Here is a 7,705-nt window from a genome sequence, read left to right as displayed (position 1 = left end):
AGTGGGGTACCACAAGGCCCTGTCCTGGCCCCAATGTTACAAGGGGGCACTACAGGGCTCTGTCCTGGCTCCAGTGTTACAAGTAGGGTACAACAAGGCTCTGTCCTGGCCCCAGTGTTACAAGTAGGGTACAACAAGGCTCTGTCCTGGCCACAGTGTTACAAGTAGGGTACAACAAGGCTCTGCCCTGGCCCCAGTGTTACAAGTAGGGTACAACAAGGATCTGTCCTGGCCCCAGTGTTACAAGTGGGGTACCACAAGGCTCTGTCCTGGCCCCAGTGTTACAAGTGGGGTACCACAAGGCTCTGTCCTGGCCCCAGTGTTACAAGTGGGGTACCACAAGGCTCTGTCCTGGCCCCAGTGTTACAAGTGGGGTACCACAAGGCTCTGTCCTGGCCGCAGTGTTACACGTGGGGTACAACAAGGCTCTGTCCTGGCCCCAGTGTTACAAGTGGGGTACCACAAGGCTCTGTCCTGGCCCCAGTGTTACAAGGGGGGAACTACAGGGCTCTGTCCTGGCTCCAGTGTTACAAGTAGGGTACAACAAGGCTCTGTCCTGGCCCCAGTGTTACAAGTAGGGTACAACAAGGCTCTGTCCTGGCCACAGTGTTACAAGTAGGGTACAACAAGGCTCTGTCCTGGCCCCAGTTACAAGTAGGGTACAACAAGGATCTGTCCTGGCCCCAGTGTTACAAGTGGGTTACCACAAGGCTCTGTCCTGGCCCCAGTGTTACAAGTAGGGTACAACAAGGCTCTGTCCTGGCCACAGTGTTACAAGTAGGGTACAACAAGGCTCTGCCCTGGCCCCAGTGTTACAAGTAGGGTACAACAAGGATCTGTCCTGGCCCCAGTGTTACAAGTGGGGTACCACAAGGCTCTGTCCTGGCCCCAGTGTTACAAGTGGGGTACCACAAGGCTCTGTCCTGGCCCCAGTGTTACAAGTGGGGTACCACAAGGCTCTGTCCTGGCCCCAGTGTTACAAGTGGGGTACCACAAGGCTCTGTCCTGGCCGCAGTGTTACACGTGGGGTACAACAAGGCTCTGTCCTGGCCCCAGTGTTACAAGTGGGGTACCACAAGGCTCTGTCCTGGCCCCAGTGTTACAAGGGGGGAACTACAGGGCTCTGTCCTGGCTCCAGTGTTACAAGTAGGGTACAACAAGGCTCTGTCCTGGCCCCAGTGTTACAAGTAGGGTACAACAAGGCTCTGTCCTGGCCACAGTGTTACAAGTAGGGTACAACAAGGCTCTGTCCTGGCCCCAGTTACAAGTAGGGTACAACAAGGATCTGTCCTGGCCCCAGTGTTACAAGTGGGTTACCACAAGGCTCTGTCCTGGCCCCAGTGTTACAAGTGGGTTACCACAAGGCTCTATCCTGGCCGCAGTGTTACACGTGGGGTACAACAAGGCCCTGTCCTGGCCCCAATGTTACAAGGGGGCACTACAGGGCTCTGTCCTGGCTCCAGTGTTACAAGTAGGGTACAACAAGGCTCTGTCCTGGCCCCAGTGTTACAAGTAGGGTACAACAAGGCTCTGTCCTGGCCACAGTGTTACAAGTAGGGTACAACAAGGCTCTGCACTGGCCCCAGTGTTACAAGTAGGGTACAACAAGGATCTGTCCTGGCCCCAGTGTTACAAGTGGGGTACCACAAGGCTCTGTCCTGGCCCCAGTGTTACAAGTGGGGTACCACAAGGCTCTGTCCTGGCCCCAGTGTTACAAGTGGGGTACCACAAGGCTCTGTCCTGGCCGCAGTGTTACACGTGGGGTACAACAAGGCTCTGTCCTGGCCCCAGTGTTACAAGTGGGGTACCACAAGGCTCTGTCCTGGCCCCAGTGTTACAAGGGGGCACTACAGGGCTCTGTCCTGGCTCCAGTGTTTCAAGTAGGGTACAACAAGGCTCTGTCCTGGCCCCAGTGTTACAAGTAGGGTACAACAAGTCTCTGTCCTGGCCACAGTGTTACAAGTAGGGTACAACAAGGCTCTGTCCTGGCCCCAGTTACAAGTAGGGTACAACAAGGATCTGTCCTGGCCCCAGTGTTACAAGTGGGTTACCACAAGGCTCTGTCCTGGCCCCAGTGTTACAAGTGGGTTACCACAAGGCTCTATCCTGGCCGCAGTGTTACACGTGGGGTACAACAAGGCTCTGTCCTGGCCCCAGTGTTACACGTGGAGTACCACAAGGCTCTGTCCTGGCCCCAGAGTTACAAGTGGGGTACAACAAGGCTCTGTCCTGGCCCCAGTGTTACAAGTTGGGTACCACAAGGCTCTGTTCCGGCCCCAGTTTTACAAGTGGGTTACCACAAGGCTCTGTCCTGGCCCCAGTGTTACAAGTGGGTTACCACAAGGCTCTATCCTGGCCGCAGTGTTACACGTGGGGTACAACAAGGCTCTGTCCTGGCCACAGTGTTACACGTGGGGTACCACAAGGCTCTGTCCTGGCCCCAGTGTTACAAGTGGGGTACCACAAGGCTCTGTCCTGGCCCCAGTGTTACAAGTTGGGTACCACAAGGCTCTGTTCTGGCCCCAGTTTTACAAGTGGGGTACCACAAGGCTCTGTCCTGGCCCCAGTGTTACAAGGGGGCACTACAGGGCTCTGTCCTGGCTCCAGTGTTACAAGTAGGGTACAACAAGGCTCTGTCCTGGCCCCAGTGTTACAAGTAGGGTACAACAAGGCTCTGTCCTGGCCCCAGTGTTACAAGTAGGGTACAACAAGGATCTGTCCTGGCCCCAGTGTTACAAGTGGGGTACCACAAGGCTCTGTCCTGGCCCCAGTGTTACAAGTGGGGTACCACAAGGCTCTGTCCTGGCCCCAGTGTTACAAGTGGGGTACCACAAGGCTCTGTCCTGGCCGCAGTGTTACACGTGGGGTACAACAAGGCTCTGTCCTGGCCCCAGTGTTACAAGTGGGGTACCACAAGGCTCTGTCCTGGCTCCAGTGTTACAAGTGGGGTACCACAAGGCTCTGTCCTGGCCGCAGTGTTACAAGTGGGGACCAGAAGGCTCTGTCCTGGACCCAGTGCTACAAGTGGGGTACCACAAGGCTCTGTCCTGGCTACAGTGTTACAAGTGGGGACCAGAAGGCTCTGTCCTGGCCCCAGTGCTACAAGTGGGGTACCACAAGGCTCTGTCCTGGCCGCAGTGTTACAAGTGGGGACCAGAAGGCTCTGTCCTGGCCCCAGTGCTACAAGTGGGGTACCACAAGGCTCTGTCCTGGCTGCAGTGTTACAAGTGGGGACCAGAAGGCTCTGTCCTGGCCCCAGTGTTACAAGTGGGGACCACAAGGCTCTGTCCTGGCCCTATTGTTACAAGTGGGGACCACAAGGCTCTGTCCTGGCCCCAGTGTTACAAGTGGGGTACCACAAGGCTCTGTCCTGGCCCCAGTGTTACAAGTGGGGTACCACAAGGCTCTGTCCTGGCCGCAGTGTTACACGTGGGGTACAACAAGGCTCTGTCCTGGCCCCAGTGTTACAAGTGGGGTACCACAAGGCTCTGTCCTGGCCGCAGTGTTACAAGTGGGGTACCACAAGGCTCTATCCTGGCCCCAGTGTTACAAGTTGGGTACCACAAGGCTCTGTTCTGGCCCCAGTTTTACAAGTGGGGTACCACAAGGCTCTGTCCTGGCCCCAGTGTTACAAGGGGGCACTACAGGGCTCTGTCCTGGCTCCAGTGTTACAAGTAGGGTACAACAAGGCTCTGTCCTGGCCCCAGTGTTACAAGTAGGGTACAACAAGGCTCTGTCCTGGCCCCAGTGTTACAAGTAGGGTACAACAAGGATCTGTCCTGGCCCCAGTGTTACAAGTGGGGTACCACAAGGCTCTGTCCTGGCCCCAGTGTTACAAGTGGGGTACCACAAGGCTCTGTCCTGGCCCCAGTGTTACAAGTGGGGTACCACAAGGCTCTGTCCTGGCCGCAGTGTTACACGTGGGGTACAACAAGGCTCTGTCCTGGCCCCAGTGTTACAAGTGGGGTACCACAAGGCTCTGTCCTGGCTCCAGTGTTACAAGTAGGGTACAAGGATCTGTCCTGGCCCCAGTGTTACAAGTGGGGTACCACAAGGCTCTGTCCTGGCTCCAGTGTTACAAGTGGGGTACCACAAGGCTCTGTCCTGGCCGCAGTGTTACAAGTGGGGACCAGAAGGCTCTGTCCTGGACCCAGTGCTACAAGTGGGGTACCACAAGGCTCTGTCCTGGCTACAGTGTTACAAGTGGGGACCAGAAGGCTCTGTCCTGGCCCCAGTGCTACAAGTGGGGTACCACAAGGCTCTGTCCTGGCCGCAGTGTTACAAGTGGGGACCAGAAGGCTCTGTCCTGGCCCCAGTGCTACAAGTGGGGTACCACAAGGCTCTGTCCTGGCTGCAGTGTTACAAGTGGGGACCAGAAGGCTCTGTCCTGGCCCCAGTGTTACAAGTGGGGACCACAAGGCTCTGTCCTGGCCCTATTGTTACAAGTGGGGACCACAAGGCTCTGTCCTGGCCCCAGTGTTATTCAACATTTGTATAAATGATCTAGATATGGGAACTGACGGTAAACTGATCAAATTTGCAGACTATGCAAAGCTAGGAGGGATAGCTAACACTAGAGAAGACAGAGAAATGATTCAGAAGGATCTAGAGAAGCTTGAACAATGGACAGAGACTAATAGAATGGTATTTAACCATTCTAAAAAAAAATGCAAGATTCTACATCAGGGCAGGAAAAACGAAAATTATATCTACAGAAAGTGAGGAATAGAATTAAGCAACAGCACATGTGAAAAAGACATGGGTATACTAATAGATAACAGACTGCACAGGAGTCATCAGTGTGATGCAGCAGCAAAAAAGGCAAACACAGTTTTAAGAGAAGCATAGAGTCTAGATGATGTGCAGTAATTATCCTCCTTTACTCCTCTTTGGTCAGGCCTCATCTGGAATGCTGAGTCCAGTTCTGGACACCACATTCTAAAAAAAGACATAAAAAACTGGAGCAAGTTCAGAGAAGAGCGACCAGAATGGTCATCGGTCTGCAAACCATGTCCTATGAGGAACGGTTAAGATCTGGGAATGTTTAGCTTGCAAAGAAGACTGAGAGGAGACTTTATAGCTGTCTACAAATATATGAGGGTCTGTCACAGTGTAGAGGGATCATCTTTATTCTCATCTACACATGGAAACACGAGAAGCAATGGAATGAAACTGAAAGGGAGAAGATATAGATTAGATATTAGAAGGCTGACAGTGAGGGTGATCAATGAGTGGAAGGGGTGGCCATGAGAGGTGGTGAGCTCTCCTTCAATGGAAGCCTTCACATAGAGGCTGGATAGACATCTGTCTGAGATAGTTTAGTGACTGCTGCATTGAGCAAGGGGTTGGACACGATGACCCCGGGGGTCCCTTCCAACTCTGACAGTCTAGGATTAACAGTAATTCTGATCAGGGTTGCCAACACTTTTACATGCCACTGTATGTGCAATACATAGCATGTTGTGGGGGCCCATGTGGACCTTCATATTTTCTATGCCCCACAATATTGGTCTCCACCTGCTGATTAGGGCCACACATTGTAAACTCCCTGTGAGTGGCGGCAATAATGATGGGAATCTCGGTGCCTCCAAGTGGCGTCATACAGGACCCAGAGAACGGATTTACTGTTCTTCAGCCAAAGCGTCACCAAGAGCAAAAACTCATTCATCTACTACATAATTATAGGCCACATCTGAAGACAAGCGACCAGAGCCTCATAAAACACGAGGAGCGACGCACCCGGCCCCACCTCACCCAAACACGGTCACATAGGATGAAACCATGGAGGTCAAGAACGTTCTCACTTCCGACATCCTCTGTCTCTGGATTATCTACAAACCACGTTAACATTTCTTTTAAGAAGAGCATCCAGTCCTTATGTAAGAGCTGTTATAGTATCGGCCATTACTAACTCCTGTCTGACTGCTCTAACTGTGAAGAACCCTTTCATAGTCAGCGCCGGAATCACCTTTCTTCTACACGTAATGAGTGTCCTCTGGTCCTTAATATGGTCCCTGTCATCCTGCTCCTGAAAGTCAACCAGAAACAAAAACTACCAATCTGACCCCAACATCTCCAGAACAGCCCATCCCCTAAAAATGTAACCACTATAAAACTGCTACTATATACAAGAATATAACTACTATAATACTGCCCCCTATGTACAAGAATATAACTACTATAATACTGCTCCTATGTACAAGAATATAACTACTATAATACTGCTCCTATGTACAAGAATAACTACTATAATACTGCCCCTATGTACAACAATATAACTACTATAATACTGCCCCTATGTAGAAGAATATAACTACTATAATACTGCCCCCTATATACAAGAATATAACTACTATAATACTGCTCCTATGTACAAGGATATTACTATAATACTGCCCCTACGTACAAGAATATAACTATTATAATACTGCCCCTATGTACAAGAATATAACTACTATAACACTGCTCCCTATGTACAAGAATATAACTACTATAATACTGCCCCTATGTACAAGAATATAACTACTATAAAACTGCTACTATATACAAGAATATAACTACTATAATACTGCCCCCTATGTACAAGAATATAACTACTATAATACTGCTCCTATGTACAAGAATATAACTACTATAATACTGCTCCTATGTACAAGAATATAACTACTATAATACTGCCCCTATGTACAACAATTTAACTACTATAATACTGCCCCTATGTAGAAGAATATAACTACTATAATACTGCCCCCTATATACAAGAATATAACTACTATAATACTGCTCCTATGTACAAGGATATTACTATAATACTGCCCCTACGTACAAGAATATAACTATTATAATACTGCCCCTATGTACAAGAATATAACTACTATAATACTGCCCCCTATGTACAAGAATATAACTACTATAATACTGCTCCTATGTACAAGAATATAACTACTATAACACTGCTCCCTATGTACAAGAATATAACTACTATAATACTGCCCCTATGTACAACAATATAACTACTATAATACTGCCCCTATGTACAACAATATAACTACTATCACACTGCCCCCTATATACAAGAATATAACTACTATAATACTGCTCCTATGTACAAGAATATAACTACTATAATACTGCCCCTATGTACAAGAATATAACTACTATAATACTGCCCCTATGTACAAGAATATAACTACTATAATACTGATCCTATATACAAGAATATAACTACTATAATACTGCCCCTATGTACAAGAATATAACTATAATACTGCCCCCTATGTACAAGAATATAACTACTATATTACTGCCCCCTATATACAAGAATATAACTACTATAATACTGATCCTATATACAAGAATATAGCTACTATAATACTGCTCCTATATACAAGGATACAACTACTATAATACTGCTCCTATGTACAAGAATATAACTACTATAATAGTGCCAAGTACAAGAATATAACTACTATAATACTGTCCCCATGTAGAAGAATATAACTACTATAATACTGCCCCTATGTACAAGAATATAACTACTATAATACTGTCCCTATGTACAGAATATAACTACTATAATACTGCCCCTATATACAAGAATATAACTACTATAATACTGCCCCTATGTAGAAGAATATAACTACTATAATACTGCCCCTATATACAAGAATATAACTACTATAATACTGCCCCTATGTACAAGACT

This window comes from Ranitomeya variabilis, chromosome 5 (genome assembly GCF_051348905.1).
Source record: "Ranitomeya variabilis isolate aRanVar5 chromosome 5, aRanVar5.hap1, whole genome shotgun sequence".
NCBI lineage: Eukaryota > Metazoa > Chordata > Amphibia > Anura > Dendrobatidae > Ranitomeya > Ranitomeya variabilis.
This window is presented reverse-complemented; position numbering follows the sequence as displayed.